At 47.1% G+C, this 26,628-nt stretch overlaps 1 protein-coding gene across 1 annotated transcript in view; it reads right to left on the bottom strand.

Moving 5' to 3' along the window:
• TRPM2 (transient receptor potential cation channel subfamily M member 2) overlaps window positions 1–26,628 on the bottom strand; it is a 177,652-nt gene that overhangs the window by 135,672 nt on the left and 15,352 nt on the right. The gene's annotated exons all lie outside the window — the stretch shown is intronic.

Below are 26,628 nucleotides of genomic sequence, written 5' to 3'. Positions count from 1 at the left end.
GATAGTGTGTCAAACCTGTAGAACTTGACAAAGGTGTTTGTCCCTGACCAGGTAGCGACCCGACACAGCTGCAGGGCTGACACACCCCGGGCAGCCACCCAGGAAGCACCCACATACCTGGTAGAGTAGGCCTTGCCAGACCTAGGAAAAGGTAAGGCAGCCGAAGCATTGAATAATAAGCCTAATCCAACGTGCAATGGACTGCTTGGAAGCAGGAAGACCTTTCTGTGAGCATCATAGATGACAAATAAGGAATCCGATTTCCGGACAGCAAAAGTCCTCATTATGTAAATCCTCAGGGCTCGCACCACATTCAAAGACTCAGGGACAGAGGAAGTGGCTGAAGCCGCCAGAACCACAATAGGCTGATTCAGGTGGAACACAAAAACCACCTTTGGCAGGAACTGCTAACAAGTCCTGAGATCAGCTCTGTCCGCATGAAAGATCACTAGGGACTCCTACAGGACAAAGCATCTAGTTCTGAAACACGCCTAGCTGAAGCCAAGACCAAGAGCATAACCGTCTTCCACGTAAGGTATTTGTCCTCAACCGACACCAGAGGCTCAAACCAAGAGGACTGTAGAAATTTCAGAACCACGTTGAGATCCCAAGGAGCCATGGGTGGCAGAAAGGGAAGCTGTATGCAAAGGACACCCTGCAGAAACGTCTGTACTTCAGGCAAAGCAGCCAATTTCTTCTGGAAGAAGATAGACAAGGCTGAGATCTTTATGGAGCCCCACCTGAGACCTATATCCAAACCAGCATGTAGGAAGCGCAAAAAGCACCCCTGTTAGGGTCTCCTGCCCTGTGCTGCCACGTCGTCATGGCAACCGGGAGACAAGTGCTAGCGGAGTGGCCTGAGCGCAGCTGATACTCCGGTTCGGGTCTTTTGCTGTGCAGTGGTTACAGGCTTTGTGCACGGCAGGGGATCCGGTGCTGGTTTTTGTGCTCACAGTCTGTGAGGTCTGAGTGGGGCGTGGACAGCACCTGCTATATAAGGCCTCTTCTCAGGTTAAGCAGATGCTGCTGAATCTTTGTTGATTAGTCAGTTCCTGAAAGTTAGCCAGTACTGTGTAGCTTTGTATTTGTTTGTTGCTTACTGCAAATAGGCCTTGGGATTTGGTACTACACTCTGCCAATCCAGACCTAGCAGTAAGACTGGAGTCAGTCGTTTAACTTGCTGGGGTTCTTTTGCTACTCTGTGAACTTAGCAAGTTTGCGGCTGTATTCTCAGACTTGCCTGCCAAAATCCTTCCTCACTGTGCAAGGTGTTCTGGTGTCAGTTTAGTGGCAGTAAGCTGAACCAGTGCACTGCAAGTGAGGACTAGGATTGTGGAGACTCTCCTTGTGTCTATTATTCCATCTCTGACCAAGGAGTTTACTGCCACACCCGTTGGTAACCCTTTAGGGTTTTGCTGTTGCCCTTAGCAACAGCATTTCGGGTTCTCTATGTAATAAAACACAACATCTTGCTTCTTTTCATCTGAGCACTCCTAATACTAGGGAGACACCCAGTTTCTTAGCCTCTGGGCTTCTCTGTTCACTTTGTGTTTATTTTGTTACCCTATCACCTTCTGTGTACATAATGTCATATTCCCCAGTCTGTCTGTGAGTTCATTTGTTTTGCATCCCTCTCCGTTCAGACACCAGTACATTCCTGCAGGCAGGCACTGGTGTGCATAACATATTCAGCAGCCCAATACTCCTGTTGAAAATTTGTGGGAATATGGAGCATACCCCTCAAAATACTTTGCAACAGGTGGTCGATCAGGTGCAGGTCTTGACTCGACAATTTAATGATTTGTCCATTAAAATGCACACCTCCCAGGCCGCTGGCGGAGCTCCCACAGCAGCAGCACCTTCAGGGGTTAAGGAGCCGAAAGTAAATCTCCCGGATCGTTTTTCTGGAGATCGCTCGCAGTTCTTTTGTTTCAAGGAGAGCTGCAATCTATATTTCCATCTTAGGCCTCAGTCTTCTGGGTCAGAGATTCAGCGGGTGGGCATAGTGATTTCCTTGCTACAAGGAGACCCACAGGTCTGGGCATATGGGTTGCAGCCTGACTGTCCGTCGCTTAAAAGTGTTGATGCTTTTTTTACGGCACTGGACATGTTGTATGATGACCCTGACAAGACGGCCTCAGCCGAGGCTCAGATTTCAATCCTTAAGCAAGGGCGAAGGCCAGTTGAGGTTTACTGTACGGAGTTTCGGAGGTTGGCCCATGTTACCCAGTGGAATGACCCAGCCCTGAGACACCAGTACTGAAGAGGTCTTTCTAACCAGATAAAAGACCAACTGGTACAATATCCCTTGCCTGATAGCTTGGATCAGCTCATGCAGTTATCCATCCGGGTGGATAGACGGCTGAGAGAGCGTAGGCTTGAAAGGGAGACCGAGGTTTCCTTCTTTCCCAAGGGAACCTCAGACTCTGAGGAATTTTCTGAGGAGCCTATGCAGATTGGGGCTACCCGCCTCTCCTCGCGTGAGAAGACGCGGAGGAGACAGCAGGGGTTGTGTTTGTACTGTGGGAATAAAGGTCATGTGGTAGTATCATGCCCAGAAAAGCCGGAAAACTTCAGGGCCTGAGGGTGATGGGAAATATCCTGTCAGGCCAGAAGTCAGAATTTCCCAAGAAGACTTTTATCATTCCGGTGACCTTGAAGATCCTCGGTCAAACTGTCAAGACTGAGGCCTTTGTGGACAGTGGGGCCGACGGGGGTTTTATGGACCGCCAATTCGCCCTGAAACACTCTGTTCCCTTAGTACCCTTGGCATCGGAACTTGAGATCTGTGGGTTAAACGGGGAACCATTATCCCAGGGTAAAATTACCTCTTGCACTAGCCAGATTTCTTTGTTTATTGGAGCCACACACTCTGAAAAATTGTCCTTTTATGTGACTGTCTGTACTTTTGCCCCATTGGTGTTGGGGTTACCCTGGTTAAGGGCCCACAATCCTCAATTTGACTGGGTCTCTGGGGAGATTCTTAGTTGGGGTACTGATTGTTTCAGAAGTTGCTTGAGCCTTCCAGTCAGGCTTTCGCAGCTAAATTTGCCAGGATTGCCAGGATGTTATGCAGATTTTGCGGACGTGTTCTCCAAAAAAGTTGCAGAGGTACTACCTCCCCATCGCCCCTATGACTGTGCCATTGATTTGTTGCCGAATGCTAAGCTTCCCAAGAGCAGGTTGTACTCCCTGTCACGTCCTGAGACTCAGGCTATGGCAGAGTACATTCAGGAGAACTTGGCTAAGGGATTTATCAGACCTTCACAGTCTCCAGTTGGGTCGGGGTTCTTCTTCGTGGGTAAAAAGGACGGTTCGTTGCGACCCTGCATCGACTTCAGGGAATTGAACCGTATCACGATTAAAAACTCATACCCACTGCCTCTCATTTCGGTCTTGTTTGACCAGCTTCGTACTGCCACCATTTTTTCTAAGATTGACCTACGCGGTGCGTACAATCTAATCCGAATAAGAGAGGGGGATGAATGGAAGACTGCCTTCAATACCCACTCAGGGCATTATGAATATTTGGTGATGCCTTTTGGGCTCTGTAATGCCCCGGCAGTCTTCCAGGATTTCATGAACGATGTGCTCAGGGAATATTTGGATAGATTCTTAGTTGTATACTTAGATGACATCCTAATCTTCTCCCATTCCCTGGAGGAACATCGGAAGCATGTACGCTTAGTCCTCCAGAAACTCAGAGACCACCGGCTTGGGGCGAAGCTGGAGAAGTGCGAATTTGAAGTTCAGCAAATCGCATTTCTAGGATATATTATCTCCCCAGAAGGTTTCCAAATGGAGGGTTCCAAGGTACAGGCAGTCCTGGATTGGGTGCAGCCCACTAGTTTGAAGGCGCTTCAGCATTTCCTGGGCTTTGCGAATTTTTATAGACGATTTATCGCTGGATTTTCGTCTATAGTGGCGCCCTTGGTGGCACTCTCTAAGAAAGGGGCGGATGTTGCTCACTGGTCTTGTGAGGCCAAAGCGGCTTTTGCCCGTCTCAAAAGGGCATTTGTCTCGGCCAAGGTGCTGCGACACCCAGATCCAGAGCATCCTTTTGTGGTGGAGGTGGATGCCTCTGATATGGGTATTGGGGCAGTGCTCTCTCAGATGGGAGTGTCTGATAATCGCCTTCATCCATGTGCTTACTTTTCCCGTAAATTTTCGCCTGCCGAGATGAATTATGACGTGGGTAACCGGGAATTGTTGGCTATTAAGGATGCACTCGAGGAGTGGAGACACTGGCTTGAGGGGGCTAAGTTTGTGGTCTCAATTCTCACCGACCATAAGAATGTGGCATATTTAGAGTCAGCGAAGCGTCTCAATGCCAAGCAGGCACGATGGGCTTTGTTTTTTGCTCGCTTTAATTTTTTAATAACATATCGCCCTGGGTCAAAAAACATCAAGGCTGATGCGCTCTCGCAGAGTTTTTCTCCAATCCAGGAGACCACCGAGGAGCCATTGCCCATTGTGTCCCCATCATGTATTAAAGTGGGCATTACCCAGGACCTCTTGTCATTAGTCCTTAGAGCACAGGAGCAGGCTCCTCCAGACCTTCCGGTAGGTCTTTTGTTTGTGCCTCCTAGGTTAAGACAGCGAGTGTTCCTGGAATTCCATGCCAAGAAGTCGGCAGGTCACCCGGGTATTGCCAGAACTCGGGAGCTGCTATCTAGGGCGGTGTGGTGGCCCTCGGTGGCTAAGGATGTGGATCAGTGGGTTCGGGCATGTGACATCTGTGCCCGAAATAAGACTCCTAGAGGGGTTCCTGTTTGCCCATTACATCCACTCTCTATTCCATCTAAGCCATGGACCGACATTTCAATGGATTTTGTGGTGGACTTGCCCAAATCCTCGGGGATGACAGCCATCTGGGTTGTCGTTGACAGGTTTTCGAAGATGGCGCACTTCGTTCCACTGGTTGGGCTGCCATCGGCCAGACGCCTGTCTGAATTATTTATGCTGCATGTTGTGCGCCTCCACGGGTTGCCACTTGATGTGGTCTCTGACCGCGGATCCCAGTTTGTGGCCAAATTCTGGAGGGCATTTTGTTCCAATCTCCAGATTTCTGTCAGCTTGTCGTCAGGCTACCATCCGCAGTCTAATGGGCAGACTGAAAGGGTGAACCAGTCCTTGGAGCAGTTCCTCAGGTGTTATGTCTCCAAGTGTCAGACTGACTGGGTTGCTCATCTGTCCATGGCGGAGTTTGCCTATAACAACGCGGCTCACTCTGCTACAGGGATCTCTCCCTTCCTTTGTGTGTATGGGTATCATCCTAAGGCCAATTCTTTTGACCCCCTGGACTCCACGCCTGGTGGTTCCTCTGTGGTTACGGTCCTTAGGGGTATTTGGAGGAAAGTGAAGAAAGCCCTTGTGTCTGTGTCATTAGTGACCGAAAGGGTTTTTGATAAGCGGAAAAGACCCTGCAGCTTCAAATTAGGAGACTTCGTCTGGTTGTCTACAAAGAATTTGAAGTTGAAACAGCCATCTCATAAGTTAGGCCCCCGGTTCATCAGCCCTTATAAGATCACTAGGGTTATCAGTCTGGTGGCATTTCAGTTAGATCTGCCCCGTTCTTTGGGTATCAATAAAACATTTCATTGTTCCCTTTTAAAACGGGCGATTAGTAATCCTTCTTCCAGTGGAAGACCTTCTCCTCTTCTGATACGTGGCCAGAGGGAGTTTGTTGTTGAAAGGATTCTTGACTCCAAGATGGTTCGGGGTCAGCTGTCATTTTTGGTGCACTGGAAGGGGTATGGCCCGGAGGAGCGGTCGTGGGTACGCAGTTGTGATCTTCATGCCCCCAGACTGATACACTCTTTCTTCTCGCAGTTCCCCGATAAACCCGGTGGTAGGGGTTCTTTGAGGGGGGGTACTGTTAGGGTCTCCTGCCCTGTGCTGCCACGTCGTCATGGCAACCGGGAGACAAGTGCTAGCGGAGTGGCCTGAGCGCAGCTGATACTCCGGTTCGGGTCTTTTGCTGTGCAGTGGTTACAGGCTTTGTGCACGGCAGGGGATCCGGTGCTGGTTTTTGTGCTCACAGTCTGTGAGGTCTGAGTGGGGCGTGGACAGCACCTGCTATATAAGGCCTCTTCTCAGGTTAAGCAGATGCTGCTGAATCTTTGTTGATTAGTCAGTTCCTGAAAGTTAGCCAGTACTGTGTAGCTTTGTATTTGTTTGTTGCTTACTGCAAATAGGCCTTGGGATTTGGTACTACACTCTGCCAATCCAGACCTAGCAGTAAGACTGGAGTCAGTCGTTTAACTTGCTGGGGTTCTTTTGCTACTCTGTGAACTTAGCAAGTTTGCGGCTGTATTCTCAGACTTGCCTGCCAAAATCCTTCCTCACTGTGCAAGGTGTTCTGGTGTCAGTTTAGTGGCAGTAAGCTGAACCAGTGCACTGCAAGTGAGGACTAGGATTGTGGAGACTCTCCTTGTGTCTATTATTCCATCTCTGACCAAGGAGTTTACTGCCACACCCGTTGGTAACCCTTTAGGGTTTTGCTGTTGCCCTTAGCAACAGCATTTCGGGTTCTCTACGTAATAAAACACAACATCTTGCTTCTTTTCATCTGAGCACTCCTAATACTAGGGAGACACCCAGTTTCTTAGCCTCTGGGCTTCTCTGTTCACTTTGTGTTTATTTTGTTACCCTATCACCTTCTGTGTACATAATGTCATATTCCCCAGTCTGTCTGTGAGTTCATTTGTTTTGCATCCCTCTCCGTTCAGACACCAGTACATTCCAGGCAGGCACTGGTGTGCATAACAACCCCAGGTTGAAGACCTCAGCTGGAAACCTTCATCTCTCACACCGGGAGACGTCTCGTTTCCAGATATGGTGGTAATGCTTCGATGTGACAGCCTTCCTGGCTTGAACCATGGTGGTAATGACCTTATCCGGAATACTCTTCTTAGCTAGAATGTTACGCTCAACCACCATGCCATTAATGATAGACGAACGGCCCTTGCTGAAGAAGATCCTCCCGTAGTGGAAGGGCCCAGGGGTCCTCCATGGCAATGGCCAGAAGATCCGCATACCAAACCGTTTGAGGCAAGTCGGGGGCAATGAGAATTGCCTGTACTCCCTCTCTTCTGATTCTTTTTAGAATCCTGGGAAGCAACGGAATCGGAGGAAATAGGTACACCAGCCGGTAAGTCCACAGTCTTGTCAGCGCATCCACTGCCGCTGCCAGAGGGTCCCTCGTCCTGGAGCAATAACAAGGAAGCTTGTTGTTGAGTCGAGAGGCCATCCCCACAGATCCGTTATCATCAGAAACACCTGCGAATGGAGACCCCACTCTGCTAGGTGGAGGTCGTGACGACCAAGGAAGTCCACCTCGCAGTTGTCCACTCCTGGAATGAAAATGGCCGACACCACTTTCTCATTCCTTTCTACCCAGAGAAGTATCTTGGATACCTCCCGCGTGCAGGCCCTGCTCTTCGTTCCTCCTTGTCAATTGACATATGCCACTGCTGTGGCATTGTCTGACTGAACCTGAATGGATTGACCGTGGAGCAGATGAGCCCCCTGCAGCAGAGCATTGTATATCGATCTGAGTTCCAGTATGTTTATTGAAAGGCAGGCCTCTAGGCTTGACCACCTGCATTGGAACTGTGCCCCTTGGGTAACAGCACCCCAGCCCCAGAGGCTGGTGTCAGTGGTCACGAGAATCCAATACTGGATTCTGAAGCTCTGCCCCGTCAATAGGTTGGAGGACTGCAACCACCACATTAGAGAAATCCTGGCCTGTGGTGACAGACAAATGACCTAGTGCATCTGCAGATCCAGTTGGAAAGTCCCTGCATGGAAACTGCCAATCTGAATGGCCTCGAAGGAGGCCACCATCTTTCCCAACAGATGGGTGCCAAGATGTATCGAGACCATGTGTGGCTGCAGAATTACAGGAAACCAACTCCTGAAGCGCCTTCGCCTTGTCTGCAGGAAGGAAGACTTTTTGAGCCACCATGCCCATGATCATCCCGAGGAACTGGAGGCGTTGGGTTGACTACAGGTGGGATTTCTGAAAGTCCAAAATCCAACCAAGGCATTATTTATTTATTTATTTATTACCGGTTATTTATATAGCACACATATTTTGCAGCGCTTTACAGAGAATATTTGCCCATTCACATCAGTTCCTGCCCCAGTGGACCTTACAATCTAGATTCCCTACCACATGTACATGCGTACACATTCACAACAGGGTTAATTTTGTTGGTAGCCAATTAACCTACGTATATTTTTGAAGTGTGGGAGGAAACCGGAGTACCCGGAGGAAACCCACGCAAGCACAGGGAGAATATACAAACTCCACACAGTTAGGGCCATAGTGTGAAACGAACCCATGACCTCAGTGCTGTGAGGCAGTAATGCTAACCATTACACCATCCGTACTGCCCCATGACAACAGGGATGCTGTCCAGGAGTAATTCTTTTGACCTTGCTTATATAAGCAGATCGTCCAGGTAGGGGGCAATGTTCATCCCCTGAATCCTAAGTTGTAACATCATTTCCGCCATTACCTTGTTAAAAACCCTTGGGGCTATGGATATGCCGAAAAGGCAGCGCCTGAAACTGATATTGTTACTCCATCAGAGCAAACCTGAGGTAGGCCTGATGAGGTAGCCATATTGGGACATGGAGGTAGGTGTCCTTTATGTCCAGAGAGACCAATAACTTTCCCTCCTCCAAACCTGCGATCACTGCTCTCAGAGACTCCATTTTGTACCAGAAAACCTGCAGATATGGGTTTAACGATTTGAGGTTCAAAATGGGTCTCACTGAACCATCTCGTTTTAGTACCACAAAAAAGCTGGAATACAGATGGAGCCACGCTAGTCATGGCTCCGTCTTTGCCTAGGCGCCATTCACTTGAATAGAGAGCATCTCCGTCCGCGCGCCCGGACAGAGATGTTCTAAATGGGAGCATCTCTCTGCACTCCCGGCGTGACAAGGCAGACGGATCACCCAGTCACGCCAGAAGTGCATGCCTGCGACTAGCAGGCATGAGATAAGAAAGGTTCCATCTGTAGTATCCTTCACATCATTGCTAAGGTGGCACAGGAACTATGACCTGGGTCTGGACTAACTTCTGAATGGCCTCCCATGTGGTGAGGCACATGGTTTCTGAAGCCGGTAAACCCGATTTGAAAAACCTGTGAGACAGAGAACTGTCAAACTCCAGTTTTTATCCCTGGGAGACCAGGTCTTTCACCCAGGCGACCTGGCAGAAGCTGTTCCAAATGGAGCTGAAGAATCTCAGAGCTCCCACCCTGAGATCCCCCTGGAGCAGAGGGACACCGTCATGCTGAGGGTTTTAAGGAGGCAGAGCTGGCGCCCTGGTCCTGAGATTCTGTGGTAGCAGGATTACGTGACTTACCTCTGGAACCTCATGCCGAATTTGAAGAACCTATAGCTTTACCTTTAAAGCGTGCTGTCCGAAAGGACTGCAGAGAAGGTCCAGTGTAAGAGCGTCTAGATGGCGGAGCAGCATAGGGGAGGTACGTGGATTTTCCAGCGGTAGCCTTCGAAATCCTATTATCTAAGTCACCTCCAAACAGTCAATCACCTGTGAAGGGTAAGGCTTCAACACTCTTTTTAGACTCAGCGTCTGCCACCCACTGGCATAACCACAATGCTCTGCGCGCCGATACCACTATGGTAGAGCTACGGGCATTAATAACACAGATTCCTTTGATGGTATTGCAAGGGAAGCGGGCAGAATCCTCAATTTGCAGAACCAGCAACACCAAGTCGGCCAGGTACTTATTCCCTGCGAGGCCCTCCTGAAAGTTACGAGCAAAAGTGTGTATGGCGTGTGTCACCCAACAGCCCGCAATAACAGGCCTTTGTGATGCCCCCGCTGCAACATAAATAGATTTTAAAGTTGCTTCTATTTTCCTATCTGCAGGTTCCTTTAAGGCTGTGGCCCCAGGAACCGTCAGAACTAACTTCTTAGACAGGAGTGACACTGAGGCGTCCACCACCGGGGGGAGTTTCCAACACTTTACGCATTTCCTGAGCAAATGGAAAAGTGGGCATCCATTTTTTTGACACTTGGAATTTCTTATCAGGAGTAATGGTTCCCTGAAAAGGTCAACCAGTTCCTTTGAGTCAGGAAATGTGACCTGTAACTTTTTCTGCACAGAGAAAAAGGATTGCTGCGCACCAGATTCATCACCAGGAATATTTAAGGCATCTCTTATTGCGATTATAAGGGATTCCACCCCCTGTGCAGTAGAGGAATCATCTAACTCAGTATTTGATTCCAGCTCCTCCCCCTCTGGTACCTCCTCCTCGGATTCCAAGAGGATGTCATGTAACCCCCTTTTTTCCTTTTTTAGGGTAAAGGATTAGAGAGAGGAGAAACACGTCTGCTGTCTGCCCTATCTTTGACATGACTGCCATCATAGTTTTAATTGAACTGAGCCAAGGAGGCTCCTGCAATGCACCCCCAGAAGCCCCACTAGTTTGTGAGGGCTGACTGCATTGTTCACGCATGAAAGAATCTGCAGGAGAGGGGGAAACCTGGTGTGACAAACAGCACACACAACTTTTTTCACCATGCTGACAGAGGACATTTACATAGACACAAATACACAGAGACACAGGGTACAAGCTAGCCTGCCCAGCCCAGTATGTGTGGAGCAGTGGTGTAAGTTCATCCCCATCATCCAGAGGCAAGTTAGAAGTTGGTGCCCCCACCCCCCAAAAGAAATAAGTGCCAGGGCAGAGGTGACAGGACCAGAACAGAACAGAGGAGCAGGAGAGATGGGAGACAGGACCAGGACAGAGGGCACGGGGAGAGTACAGGGATGACACAACCATGACAGTATAGAATGGACAGGAGAGAAGGGTGTCAGGGACAGGACAGGATGTATGTGAGTGAGAAGAAGCCGCTGTTCCTCACCACTGGCAGTGCTGCAGCTAGCGGTGGTGGTGGTGGGAAGGGGCGGAGCATGCAGGTGGGCAGCTACAGTGCTTCCCGGCTCAATGTGTGTGTTGGTGTGAGAAGTAGCCGTGCTAGGTCATGATAGTGCGGCACATCCCCTAACTAGTCCCTGGGCTGTATACACTGCCTCCGCTGACGCTGCCCTCCACTCGGCAGATCCTATATCAGTAGGATAAGGAAAGGAGTGGAATGGGGGGGGACAATGGTGAAAGTGCCCCCTGCAGGGCTGGAGCCGGTGGCAAAAGTCTTCATTGTCTCCGGCAGTTCCGCTCCCGGTGTGGAGAGACACAGAGAGGAGAAACCAGCACACAGCCTGATACTAACAAGTGAACTGCTAAGAGAGAGGCAATTTAGTGTACAGTACGAGAGGCTCCTAATACAAGGGTCCCACAGCGGGCTCACCCCCTTAACTACACCCCTGTGCCAGTGTGTGGCCGTGGAGTATCTCTTGGAGATGGCAGTCCTGCAGCAATGCTATGAGTGCAGGAAAAGGCGCCAGGAAGCCGCAGGTTCCGCGATGATGAAGCACCGCCCCCTGCAATGGCAATGGAGCTATACATATGTTTATACTGGCAAATGTCCCCAACAGTGTACAATTAAGGTACTGACACCCAATTCCACTATCGCTGGCCAGTCTACACGGTGTGGGGGGCTATGGGATCACCCCAAGGAGAGTCCATATGCCCCCCCCACCCCCCCACCCCCGTGATCATGCCGCACAAAGAACCAAGGGCCCCAGTTGTCATTCACCGCTCTGTCGCCCTTCATGCTCTGTACTGGGGGTGTGCGGCGTGCTGCGGTTGTGTGCGCGAGAGCGCAATGCCTGCGGTACACTGACCTTCAAGACCGATGTCCTGTCAGCAGGATCCGACTCAGCACCTCCAGGAGGCAGGTGTCGGTCCCCCCCCCCCCCCCCCAGTGTCCCACGGTGCAGGTAGGCTGGTGCCCAACAGCTTACCTGAAAATAAAAAACTAGAAAATAAACTGAAGAAAAACTCTCTGGAGCTCCAGAGTGAGCATCCTCTCCTGAGGGCACATTTTTTTAAACTGAGCTGTGAGGGAGGGCATAGAGGGGAGGAGCCAGCACACCCTGTTGAAGAAATTTAAAGTGCACCTTCTCCTTTGGACCAAATCTATACCCCATCGTAATAAGTGTCCCCAGTATCCCTTATGGATGATAGAGAGAAAAAAAAGTTTTAGAGAAGACTACAGCCATTAGTGGCATTTCCAGAGCCCAAATGGGACCCAGACAGTAATTTAGGATGCTTTATACCCTGTCACATTTCTGTCGATACCATACTCTTGACCTGTCGTAAAACACTTCGGTCAGGCTCCAACTGTGGACTTGTGCAGACATTACCAGTGGGTGTCTCACTTGGCCACATCCAATCTAGACAGATATGCTGGAGCCAGATCGCACACCGTAACCTCAATGAGGTGAGGGCTAGAGGAGGTCCCATGGACAGTTCAAGCCCAGATGATGTAAATCATCATGATTCCAAGGTGGTTTAAGAAGACAATTGCAGCTCAGTGATGTATTCATGTGATTCGAAGTAACCTGATTAGTGCTAACGCAAGGTAATGAACTGAGAAGAACAATGGCCCTCATTCCGAGTTGTTCGCTCGCTAGCTGCTTTTAACAGCTTTGCACACGCTAAGTCGCCGCCTACTGGGAGTGAATTTTAGCTTTGCAGAATTGCGAACGAAAGATTCGCAGAATAGCAAAAATACATTTCTTTGCAGTTTCTGAGTAGCTCGAGACTTACTCTTCCACTGCGATCAGTTCAGTCAGTTTCGTTCCTGGTTTGACGTCACAAACACACCCAGCGTTCGCCCAGACACTCCCCCGTTTCTCCAGCCACTCCCGCGTTTTTCCCAGAAACGGCAGCGTTTTTCCGCACACACCCATAAAACGGCCAGTTTTTGCCCAGAAACTCCCACTTCTGTCAATCTCACTCCGATCACCAGAACGAAGAAATTTCTTCGTTAAGCCGTGAGTAAAATACCAAACATTTTTGCAAATTTACTTGGCGCAGACGCACTGCAAACATTGCGCATGCGCAGTTATCGACTAATCGCTCCGTTGTGAAAAAAAATAACGAGCGAACAACTCGGAATGAGGGCCAATGATTGCAGTGTAGTGAACCCTTTGGTAATGTAACATATCTGATATTGGCCCTCATTCCGAGTTGTTCGCTCTGTAAATTTCTTCGCATCGCAGCGATTTTCCGCTTAGTGCGCATGCGCAATGTCCGCACTGCGACTGCGCCAAGTAAATTTGCTATGAAGTTAGTATTTTTACTCACGGCTTTTTCATCGCTCAGGCGATCGTAGTGTGATTGACAGGAAATGGGTGTTACTGGGCGGAAACAGGCCGTTTTATGGGCGTGTGGGAAAAAACGCTACCGTTTCCGGAAAAAAAGCGGGAGAGTGGCTGGAGAAACGGAGGAGTGTCTGGGCGAACGCTGGGTGTGTTTGTGACGTCAAACCAGGAACGACAAGCACTGAACTGATCGCAGATGCCGAGTAAGTCTGAAGCTACTCAGAAACTGCTAAGAAGTTTGTAATCGCAATATTGCGAATCTTTCGTTCGCAATTTTAAGAAGCTAAGATTCACTCCCAGTAGGCGGCGGCTTAGCGTGAGCAACTCTGCAAAAATCGCTTTGCGAGCGAACAACTCGGAATGAGGGCCAATGATTGCAGTGTAGTGAACCCTTTGGTAATGTAACATATCTGATATTGTTAGTATTGTGTGCTATTGTACAATTTGCCTAGTTTTACCCATGTCAAGGTACTGGAAAGGCCATGGACGATGAAAGAGGCTAGCCTACAGGCAGGTCAAAAGCTAACATTTCCCTGGTATATTCACTTTATATCGGCCCAGGTGTCACCAAGAGCGTAAGATGCCAGGTTGAAAGCACAATGTAGTAGGAGGTGAGCAAAGAGAAAAGAACAGGGAAGGGAGAATCCTACAGCGGGCTGAACAAGAGGCAGCTTGGAACGTTTTGTGAAAACCAGTGGGTAAGGTGCAACTAAACACTAAGATACATAAATAGTAATTGCAGTCCATCAGAAAGTAAAACAATAAACTAGAACTTTACAAAGTGGATACAATTTTTTTTTTAAAATACCAAAATGTAATAAGTATAAAAATCTATATAAATGATAATAATATTGGCCCTCATTCCGAGTTGTTTGCTCGCAAGCTGCTTTTAGCAGCTTTGCACACGCTAAGCCGCCGCCTACTGGGAGTGAATCTTGGCATAGTAAAATTGCGAACGAAAGATTCTCAAAATTGCGATTACACACCTCTTAGCAGTTTCTGAGTAGCTCCAGACTTACTCGGCATCTGCTATCAGTTCAGTGCTTGTCGTTCCTGGTTTGACGTCACAAACACACCCAGCGTTCGCCCAGACACTCCTCCGTTTCTCCGGCCACTCCTGCGTTTTTTCCGGAAACGGTAGCGTTTTTTCCCACACACCCATAAAATGGCTTGTTTCCACCCAGAAACACCCACTTCCTGTCAATCACACTCCAATCACCAGAATGAAGAAAAAACCTCGTAAAGCCGTGAGTAAAATTCCTAACTGCATAGCAAATTTACTTGGCGCAGTCGCAGTGCAGACATTGCGCATGCGCACTAAGCGGAAAATCGCTGCGATGCGAGGAAATTTACCGAGCGAACAACTCGGAATGACCACCAATAATAATAATAGTAATAATATTCTAAAAAACATATACTGTATACTGTATAGTCTACAATTGAATGGTCTTATAAAGAACCATACCATACATGTAACAGTGTGATTGTAACAGCAGTCACAGGGTAATGCAAAATTCCTGATTTACCCAAGAATAGTTAAAATTTAAATCAGACTAATCTTACTGTAGGTCAAATACAAAGAGTTATAAGAACGATCTTTCCACCTGCACTAGGATCAAGCGGTGCCTCCGAGTAGTAGAGCTGATGCATCAAGTTCACCCAGTAGTGAGGATACCCAATAGCCTTAGTACTTGAGTCAGCCATTACTGCACTAAATCGACCCTGCGCCAAGCATCACTCATCAGCAGTACTCAATGCAATTATCAGCCCATCTAGCTTCCAGTTGCTAGGTCATAGTCTATATCAAATATGAGATTCAAAGACAGTCACATGTTTTATTGATTTGCTTAGGCAGGTATTTAAGTCCACAATGGCCGCGCACAGTATCAAGGAGATAGGGTGTCCCTTATATCGAGCTGTGAGTCTGATGGGATGAGTGCTATAGACATACCACACTTTGAGTCCCACAGCAAGAGGCAGTTATAGAGAGAACTACATACCGAAGTTCCAGTAGTGGCTGAAAGTCACATATGGACTTCATTAGCAAACTGCATGCAGTAGATAGATGGAGGAAAAGAAGGCAATTACTGTGGCTGCAAAAAAGGACCTTGTTTTGTTAACACACGTTGCTGAAACTGATACCCATGTTCTGTAGGTAGGCCTCAACTCGCAGTCCTCAGAGGAGCTGGCCAACTTGAACAGTGATTAAGTGGTACATCAACCTCTTTGGATCAGGCATATTGAAGATTATAATGGACCAAACCAACATATGGATTGGTCCTGAAAGGCTGCTTATGAGTAATGAAAGGGTGTATTGTACCTCATATTCCCATTTAAGGTATAGACATGTGGAACTGCAAGGTCCATGATGTTGCTTGCAATCTGCCAGTATAAGTGCAGAGAGATTTCTTTAGGAACTGTGGGTACCTTTTGTGGCCCTAGTCAGGGCTGTCCATGGTGTCCTCCTGCCAATGGACCCTCCCGTGCAATACAAGGAGAGATGTGACCCTGATGCACTAGAGGTAGTGGTGTCAGTACTGGAAGTGTATTGGTCCTCAGTATGGGGAAGGGTAAGTCCACTAATTTGCAGCTAGACCTGCAGTATGTGCAGGTTGGAAACCAGAAGACGTGAGGGCATGGGAACTTGGGTGAATCTATTATATTGGTACACACTGACTGGACCTAAATCCCAGTTATTCAGCTGCAGGTTGTGAATTTCTTTAGCCAGTGGACAGCCAGAGACCCTGTGGTGAGGGTACCCCTGTACTAGGTAGTGGTCAGAGGATTGTGAAGGTATAAGTGTTGAATAAAATCCCCATGGATGTTGTCAATGTGGGGTGATGGCTCCGTAGCACTGGATTCAGTACAGGAAGGATCGACCACAAGGAAGACCCAGAGTATCTAGCAGTGGCCCTACAAGAACCCTAAGTGAACATCTCTACTTTCTGAATTGTGTGGCTAAGCGGCCAGTACTATGCTCTGAAATGCTGCGAACAGTGTACTTGCAATGTATATGCACACTAGCTGTTCTACCCATTCTTCGTACGGGAGTTTCTGATTTTCATGGTTGTAAATATAAGTGTGTGTTAAAAATTTGGTAAATCTATAGAGATGAAAATTGTAGACGTCTTCATGTACGTAAATATTAATCCATGGTTCTTGGCGTTACCTCAGGAGCAACCGTAGCAGGGTTCCGGTATGAATGGTCAACCAATGTTAAAGTTAAACAGTCGACAGTCATTAAAGTCGACAGTCATTAGCCACTATTGGTCGACATTGACATAGTCGACATATACAAATAGTCGACACATGAAATGGTCGCTATGTCAACACATGGAAAGGTAAACATGAATTTTTGAACTGTCTTTGGTGTAATTTTTTTCCGTAACATGACCAGGAACCCCAATTAGTGTACCGCGTCCCCTTGTTGCGCTCGGCACAGGTTACTATTCCCAATCGCAGTCCACGTGGATAATAAAGTATGAAAAAGTAAAAAAAATAAAAGTAAAAAGCAATGTCGACATTTTCACGTGTTGACCTGTCATGTGTCCACCATTTTCATAAGTCGACCATGTCAATGTCGACCAATAGTGGTCGACCTTAACTTGGTCGACCATCCAAACGGATACCCCGTAGCAGATCGGTAAAAAGTGACAGGACCATTTTTGAAGTTTATTAAACTCGAGACACTGGAGGCGCAATCCAAATTTTGATCCGATTGTCCGTTTGGGCGTTATCGTTCAAGCAGCTCAAGCCACGCATCGGTAATGATGTCATTATGTCACCTCCCTTTTCATCCACTTAGGGGAGGTTTATTAACATTCTAATTACGTAGTTTTCCAATTTCCCACCTGAAGAATACCTGTGTTACATTTCACCTTCCTAATATATCGGGGAGTAAGAGAATTAGTGATATGTGAGTGAGTGAGTGAGTGAGTGAGTGAGTGAGTGAGTGAGTGAGTGAGTGAGTGAGTGAGTGAGGGCTTTCGCATTTATATATATATATATATATATATATAATATATACTGCTCAAAAAATAAAGGGAACGCTAAAATAACACATCCTAGATCTGAATGAATATCTTTACATAGTTGAATGTGTTGACAACAAAATCACACAAAAATTATCAATGGAAATCAAATGTATTAACCCATGGAGGTCTGGATACAGGCACGTGGAGGCCACACACACTACTGAGCCTCATTTTGACTTGTTTTAAGGACATTACATCAAAGTTTGATCAGCCTGTAGTGTGTTTTTCCACTTTAATTTTGAGGGTGACTCCAAAACCAGACCTCCATGGGTTAATAAATTTGATATCCATTGATAATTTTTGTGTGATTTTGTTGTCACCACATTCAACTATGTAAAGAACAAAGTATTTAATAAGAATATTTCATTCATTCAGATCTAGGATGTGTTATTTTAGTGTTCCCTTTATTTTTTTGAGCAGTGTATATACACTGTAGATAAAGGTCTAGCAATGATTATATGGCTGAAATAAAATGTAAATATTGTTGTGTCATATATCAATTGTCTAATTCAAGTTTATCGCTGTGCAGGTCACCTGGCTTGGTAACAGGAGTAAGGGGGTCATTCTGAGTAGAGATGAGCGGGTTCGGTTTCTCTGAATCCGAACCCGCACGAACTTCATGTTTTTTTTCACGGGTCCGAGCGACTCGGATCTTCCCGCCTTGCTCGGTTAACCCGAGCGCGCCCGAACGTCATCATGACGCTGTCGGATTCTCGCGAGACTCGGATTCTATATAAGGAGCCGCGCGTCGCCGCCATTTTCACACGTGCATTGAGATTGATAGGGAGAGGACGTGGCTGGCGTCCTCTCCATTTAGATTAGAAGAGAGAGAGAGAGAGATTGACCTGATTTACTGGAGATTAGGAGTACTGTAGAACTGTAGAGAGTGCAGAGTTTACTAGTGACTGACCACAGTGACCACCAGACAGTGCAGTTTTATTTAATATATCCGTTCTCTGCCTGAAAAAAACGATACACAGTGACTCAGTCACATACCATATCTGTGTGCACTGCTCAGCCCAGTGTGCTGCATCATCTATGTATATATCTGACTGTGCTCAGCTCACACATCTTATAATTGTGGGGGAGACTGGGGAGCACTGCAGTGCCAGTTATAGGTTATAGCAGGAGCCAGGAGTACATATTATTATTAAAATTAAACAGTGCACACTTTTGCTGCAGGAGTGCCACTGCCAGTGTGACTGACCAGTGACCTGACCACACTGACCACCAGTATAGTTAGTAGTATAGTATACTATATTGTGATTGCCTGAAAAAGTTAAACACTCGTATCTGACTGTGCTCAGCTCACACATCTTATAATTGTGGGGGAGACTGGGGAGCACTGCAGTGCCAGTTATAGGTTATAGCAGGAGCCAGGAGTACATATTATTATTAAAATTAAACAGTGCACACTTTTGCTGCAGGAGTGCCACTGCCAGTGTGACTGACCAGTGACCTGACCACACTGACCACCAGTATAGTTAGTAGTATAGTATACTATATTGTGATTGCCTGAAAAAGTTAAACACTCGTCGTGTGACTTCACTTGTGTGGTGTTTTTTTTTTTATTCTATAAAAAACTCATTCTGCTGACAGACAGTGTCCAGCAGGTCCGTCATTATATAATATATACCTGTCCGGCTGCAGTAGTGATATATATATATTTTTTATATCATTATTTATCATCCAGTCGCAGCAGACACAGTACGGTAGTTCACGGCTGTAGCTACCTCTGTGTCGGCACTCGGCAGTCCGTCCATAATTGTATACCACCTACCCGTGGTTTTTTTTTCTTTCTTCTTTATACATACATACTACTACTACATCTCTTTATCAACCAGTCTATATTAGCAGCAGACACAGTACAGTACGGTAGTCCACGGCTGTAGCTACCTCTGTGTCGGCACTCGGCAGTCCGTCCATAATTGTATACCACCTACCCGTGGTTTTTTTTTCTTTCTTCTTTATACATACATACTACTACTACATCTCTTTATCAACCAGTCTATATTAGCAGCAGACACAGTACAGTACGGTAGTCCACGGCTGTAGCTACCTCTGTGTCGGCACTGGGCAGTCCGTCCATAATTGTATACCACCTACCCGTGGTTTTTTTTTCTTTCTTCTTTATACATACATACTACTACTGAAAAAGGAAAAACAATGGTGCGCTTGAATTTAAACCAATTGTAATTATTTATATAAATATATATATATATATCTCAGTAGGTGTCCGCTTTCACTCACCACCGAAATAAACAACAAAGAGTCTGCCTTGATTCAAATATAATTATTTTACTAAAATAAATAAATAGACACACATACATAAATAACTAAAATTCTGTATGTTCCACACACTACAATGAAAGGCAGATAGAATCCACTAATACTGAAAGAGCTTGGCAGCAGTAACCACCGCTTGTAAGATGACCGCTGGAGATAGCACACTCTCGGGTCCTAGCAGGTGGACAGCGGATTTTCTGATCAGCGTCTGAGATAGGGCTGCCGCTTGTGCTCAGACCGCTGAAGGTAAAACACTCTCAGGTGCTGGCAGGCTGACAATCGGGAACTCCGGTCAGTGGCTCTGTGCGTGTGGATCCTTCCGTCAGTGTGTGGTCGGACAGACAGGGAGATGACGTCAATACATACTACTACTACTACATCTCTTTATCAACCAGTCTATATTAGCAGCAGACACAGTACAGTACGGTAGTCCACGGCTGTAGCTACCTCTGTGTCGGCACTGGGCAGTCTGTCCATAATTGTATACCACCTACCCGTGGGTTTTTTTTTCTTTCTTCTTTATACATACATACTACTACTACATCTCTTTATCAACCAGTCTATATTAGCAGCAGACACAGTACAGTACGGTAGTCCACGGCTGTAGCTACCTCTGTGTCGGCACTGGGCAGTCCGTCCATAATTGTATACCACCTACCTGTGGTTTTTTTTTCTTTCTTCTTTATACATACATACTACTACTACATCTCTTTATCAACCAGTCTATATTAGCAGCAGACACAGTACAGTACGGTAGTCCACGGCTGTAGCTACCTCTGTGTCGGCACTGGGCAGTCCGTCCATAATTGTATACCACCTACCCGTGGTTTTTTTTTCTTTCTTCTTTATACATACATACTACTACTACTACATCTCTTTATCAACCAGTCTATATTAGCAGCAGACACAGTACAGTACGGTAGTCCACGGCTGTAGCTACCTCTGTGTCGGCACTGGGCAGTCCGTCCATAATTGTATACCACCTACCCGTGGTTTTTTTTTCTTTCTTCTTTATACATACATACTACTACTACATCTCTTTATCAACCAGTCTATATTAGCAGCAGACACAGTACAGTACGGTAGTCCACGGCTGTAGCTACCTCTGTGTCGGCACTCAGCAGTCCATCCATAATTGTATACTAGTATCCATCCATCTCCATTGTTTACCTGAGGTGCCTTTTAGTTGTGCCTATTAAAATATGGAGAACTAAAATGTTGAGGTTCCAAAATTAGGGAAAGATCAAGATCCACTTCAACCTCGTGCTGAAGCTGCTGCCACTAGTCATGGCCGAGACGATGAAATGCCAGCAACGTCGTCTGCAAAGGCCGATGCCCAATGTCATAGTACAGAGCATGTCAAATCCAAAACACCAAATATCAGTAAAAAAAGGACTCCAAAACCTAAAATAAAATTGTCGGAGGAGAAGCGTAAACTTGCCAATATGCCATTTACCACACGGAGTGGCAAGGAACGGCTGAGGCCCTGGCCTATGTTCATGGCTAGTGGTTCAGCTTCACATGAGGATGGAGGCACTCAGCCTCTCGCTAGAAAAATGAAAAGACTCAAGCTGGCAAAAGCAGTAGCACCGCAAAGAACTGTGCGTTCTTCGAAATCCCAAATCCACAAGGAGAGTCCAATTGTGTCGGTTGCGATGCCTGACCTTCCCAACACTGGACGTGAAGAGCATGCGCCTTCCACCATTTGCACGCCCCCTGCAAGTGCTGGAAGGAGCACCCGCAGTACAGTTCCTGATAGTCAGATTGAAGATGTCAGTGTTGAAGTACACCAGGATGAGGAGGATATGGGTGTTGCTGGCGCTGGGGAGGAAATTGACCAGGAGGATTCTGATGGTGAGGTGGTTTGTTTAAGTCAGGCACCCGGGGAGACACCTGTTGTCCGTGGGAGGAATAGGGCCGTTGACATGCCTGGTGAAAATACCAAAAAAATCAGCTCTTCGGTGTGGAAGTATTTCACCAGAAATGCGGACAACAGGTGTCAAGCCATGTGTTCCCTTTGTCAAGCTGTAATAAGTAGGGGTAAGGACGTTAACCACCTCGGAACATCCTCCCTTATACGTCACCTGCAGCGCATTCATAATAAGTCAGTGACAAGTTCAAAAACTTGGGCCGACAGCGGAAGCAGTCCACTGACCAGTAAATCCCTTCCTCTTGTAACCAAGCTCACGCAAACCACCCCACCAACTCCCTCAGTGTCAATTTCCTCCTTCCCCAGGAATGCCAATAGTCCTGCAGGCCATGTCACTGGCAATTCTGACGAGTCCTCTCCTGCCTGGGATTCCTCCGATGCATCCTTGCGTGTAACGCCTACTGCTGCTGGCGCTGCTGTTGTTGCTGCTGGGAGTCGATGGTCATCCCAGAGGGGAAGTCGTAAGCCCACTTGTACTACTTCCAGTAAGCAATTGACTGTCCAACAGTCCTTTGCGAGGAAGATGAAATATCACAGCAGTCATCCTGTTGCAAAGCGGATAACTGAGTCCTTGACAACTATGTTGGTGTTAGACGTGCGTCCGGTATCCGCCGTTAGTTCACAGGGAACTAGACAATTTATTGAGGCAGTGTGCCCCCGTTACCAAATACCATCTAGGTTCCACTTCTGTAGGCAGGCGATACCGAGAATGTACACGGACGTCAGAAAAAGACTCACCAGTGTCCTAAAAAATGCAGTTGTACCCAATGTCCACTTAACCACGGACATGTGGACAAGTGGAGCAGGGCAGGGTCAGGACTATATGACTGTGACAGCCCACTGGGTAGATGTATGGACTCCCGCCGCAAGAACAGCAGCGGCGGCACCAGTAGCAGCATCTCGCAAACGCCAACTCTTTCCTAGGCAGGCTACGCTTTGTATCACCGCTTTCCAGAATACGCACACAGCTGAAAACCTCTTACGACAACTGAGGAAGATCATCGCAGAATGGCTTACCCCAATTGGACTCTCCTGTGGATTTGTGGCATCGGACAACGCCAGCAATATTGTGTGTGCATTAAATATGGGCAAATTCCAGCACGTCCCATGTTTTGCACATACCTTGAATTTGGTGGTGCAGAATTTTTTAAAAAACGACAGGGGTGTGCAAGAGATGCTGTCGGTGGCCAGAAGAATTGCGGGACACTTTCGGCGTACAGGCACCACGTACAGAAGACTGGAGCACCACCAAAAACTACTGAACCTGCCCTGCCATCATCTGAAGCAAGAAGTGGTAACGAGGTGGAATTCAACCCTCTATATGCTTCAGAGGTTGGAGGAGCAGCAAAAGGCCATTCAAGCCTATACAATTGAGCACGATATAGGAGGTGGAATGCACCTGTCTCAAGTGCAGTGGAGAATGATTTCAACGTTGTGCAAGGTTCTGATGCCCTTTGAACTTGCCACACGTGAAGTCAGTTCAGACACTGCCAGCCTGAGTCAGGTCATTCCCCTCATCAGGCTTTTGCAGAAGAAGCTGGAGACATTGAAGGAGGAGCTAACACGGAGCGATTCCGCTAGGCATGTGGGACTTGTGGATGGAGCCCTTAATTCCCTTAACAAGGATTCACGGGTGGTCAATCTGTTGAAATCAGAGCACTACATTTTGGCCACCGTGCTCGATCCTAGATTTAAAACCTACCTTGGATCTCTCTTTCCGGCAGACACAAGTCTGCTGGGGTTGAAAGACCTGCTGGTGAGAAAATTGTCAAGTCAAGCGGAACGCGACCTGTCAACATCTCCTCCTTCACATTCTCCCGCAACTGGGGGTGCGAGGAAAAGGCTCAGAATTCCGAGCCCACCCGCTGGCGGTGATGCAGGGCAGTCTGGAGCGACTGCTGATGCTGACATCTGGTCCGGACTGAAGGACCTGACAACGATTACGGACATGTCGTCTACTGTCACTGCATATGATTCTCTCAACATTGAAAGAATGGTGGAGGATTATATGAGTGACCGCATCCAAGTAGGCACGTCACACAGTCCGTACTTATACTGGCAGGAAAAAGAGGCAATTTGGAGGCCCTTGCACAAACTGGCTTTATTCTACCTAAGTTGCCCTCCCACAAGTGTGTACTCCGAAAGAGTGTTTAGTGCCGCCGCTCACCTTGTCAGCAATCGGCGTACGAGGTTACATCCAGAAAATGTGGAGAAGATGATGTTCATTAAAATGAATTATAATCAATTCCTCCGCGGAGACATTGACCAGCAGCAATTGCCTCCACAAAGTACACAGGGAGCTGAGATGGTGGATTCCAGTGGGGACGAATTGATAATCTGTGAGGAGGGGGATGTACACGGTGATATATCGGAGGATGATGATGAGGTGGACATCTTGCCTCTGTAGAGCCAGTTTGTGCAAGGAGAGATTAATTGCTTCTTTTTTGGGGGGGGTCCAAACCAACCCGTCATATCAGTCACAGTCGTGTGGCAGACCCTGTCACTGAAATGATGGGTTGGTTAAAGTGTGCATGTCCTGTTTTGTTTATACAACATAAGGGTGGGTGGGAGGGCCCAAGGACAATTCCATCTTGCACCTCTTTTTTCTTTTATTTTTCTTTGCGTCATGTGCTGTTTGGGGAGGGTTTTTTGGAAGGGACATCCTGCGTGACACTGCAGTGCCACTCCTAAATGGGCCCGGTGTTTGTGTCGGCCACTAGGGTCGCTTATCTTACTCACACAGTCAGCTACCTCATTGCGCCTCTTTTTTTCTTTGCGTCATGTGCTGTTTGGGGAGGGTTTTTTGGAAGGGACATCCTGCGTGACACTGCAGTGCCACTCCTAAATGGGCCCGGTGTTTGTGTCGGCCACTAGGGTCGCTAATCTTACTCACACAGCTACCTCATTGCGCCTCTTTTTTTCTTTGCGTCATGTGCTGTTTGGGGAGTGTTTTTTGGAAGGGACATCCTGCGTGACACTGCAGTGCCACTCCTAAATGGGCCCGTTGTTTGTGTCGGCCACTAGGGTCGCTTATCTTACTCACACAGTCAGCTACCTCATTGCGCCTCTTTTTTTCTTTGCGTCATGTGCTGTTTGGGGAGTGTTTTTTGGAAGGGCCATCCTGCGTGACACTGCAGTGCCACTCCTAGATGGGCCTGGTGTTTGTGTCGGCCACTAGGGTCGCTAATCTTACTCACACAGCTACCTCATTGCGCCTCTTTTTTTCTTTGCGTCATGTGCTGTTTGGGGAGGGTTTTTTGGAAGGGACATCCTGCGTGACACTGCAGTGCCACTCCTAAATGGGCCCGGTGTTTGTGTCGGCCACTAGGGTCGCTAATCTTACTCACACAGCTACCTCATTGCGCCTCTTTTTTTCTTTGCGTCATGTGCTGTTTGGGGAGGGTTTTTTGGAAGGGACATCCTGCGTGACACTGCAGTGCCACTCCTAGATGGGCCAGGTGTTTGTGTCGGCCACTAGGGTCGCTTAGCTTAGTCATCCAGCGACCTCGGTGCAAATTTTAGGACTAAAAATAATATTGTGAGGTGTGAGGTATTCAGAATAGACTGAAAATGAGTGGAAATTATGGTTTTTGAGGTTAATAATAATATGGGATCAAAATGACCCCCAAATTCTATGATTTAAGCTGTTTTTTAGGGTTTTTTGAAAAAAACACCCGAATCCAAAACACACCCGAATCCGACAAAAAAAATTCGGTGAGGTTTTGCCAAAACGCGGTCGAACCCAAAACACGGCCGCGGAACCGAACCCAAAACCAAAACACAAAACCCGAAAAATTTCAGGCGCTCATCACTAATTCTGAGTTGATCACTCGCTAGCTACTTTTTGCAGCCGTGCAAACACATAGTCGCCGCCCACAGGGGAGTGTATTTTCACTTTGCAAGTGTGCAGCCAGGCGGGACGAAAACGTTTTTTTGCAGTTTCTGAGTAGGTCTGGACTTACTCAGCCCTTGCAATCACTTCAGTCTTTTTGGTCCCGAAATTGACGTCAGACACCCGCCCTGCAAACGCCTGGACACACCTGCATTTTTCCAAACACACCCAGAAAACGGTCAGTTGCCACCCACAAACGCCCTCTTCCTGTCAATCTCCTTGCGATAGGCTGTGCGAATGGATTTTACGTTAAATCCATCGCCCAGCTATGATCCACTTTGTTCCCGTTCGAAGCGCGTGCGCATTGCAGTGCATATGCATGCGCAGTAGTAACCTGTTCGCTGCGCTGCAAAAAATGGTAGCGAGCGATCAACTCGGAATTACCCCCTAAGTACCTAACTGAGTAATTTAGTTGGTTCATCTTATTCAAAACACAGGAAAACTGCCAAAAAGAAAATCATTGATAAAATAGAGTATTAATACTCATTTTGAAGGGCATCTTGGCTAACTGGTAAAAAGAAAATATTCCAAATGTACAGTATGGATCAAATGATTTTGCAGAGACATATCATGATGCGAATGACCTAATTGCTGGTACAAGACAGTCTGTGCTTAGTGTATCCTCGTTAGATGTATAGAGATGTATACTGTAGATGCATCTAGACAGCCAGATTTGTTTGTCCTTTATTGTTTTATTGTGTCCTGGAGGAAAAGTTAGTTATCTTATTCTGACAAGTATGTCTCTTAAATTGAGCCCTCTCTTGGGGCTGATCAAATGTACATTTTTAAACAGACCTGGCGGGTTTGGATCCAATTTCAACATTACTTCATTACTTCTCATGATTTCTTTAACGCCTGTAGGAGCAGTTGAATAAGTTATTACTGGCAAACGCTGTTTACTACAATCTTTGTTTAGAAAGTGTAGACGCGAGCCTCTGATCAGTGCTGCAGGTTTAATAATAGCTTATTGACTGATTTCTTGGTCATAACCCAGTGCATTAAATCTACCAGCTATGGCTTCCAGCTCAGCCGCTTAGACAGTGGGATCACTATAAATGCAAATTCTCCAGAACATTTGTGAATTACTTAAAAACTACAGGATAGAAAATCTGTGATTGTAAAAATCGGATGGTTCCTTCGTGGGCACGATGCACTTCATGTGGATCTTTCCATGTGGGGTGTAGCATACTACTACATACGTGTCAGTTT

The sequence above is a fragment of the Pseudophryne corroboree genome, chromosome 7 (genome assembly GCF_028390025.1).
Source record: "Pseudophryne corroboree isolate aPseCor3 chromosome 7, aPseCor3.hap2, whole genome shotgun sequence".
Taxonomy (NCBI): Eukaryota; Metazoa; Chordata; class Amphibia; order Anura; family Myobatrachidae; genus Pseudophryne; species Pseudophryne corroboree.
This window is presented reverse-complemented; position numbering and strand designations above follow the sequence as displayed.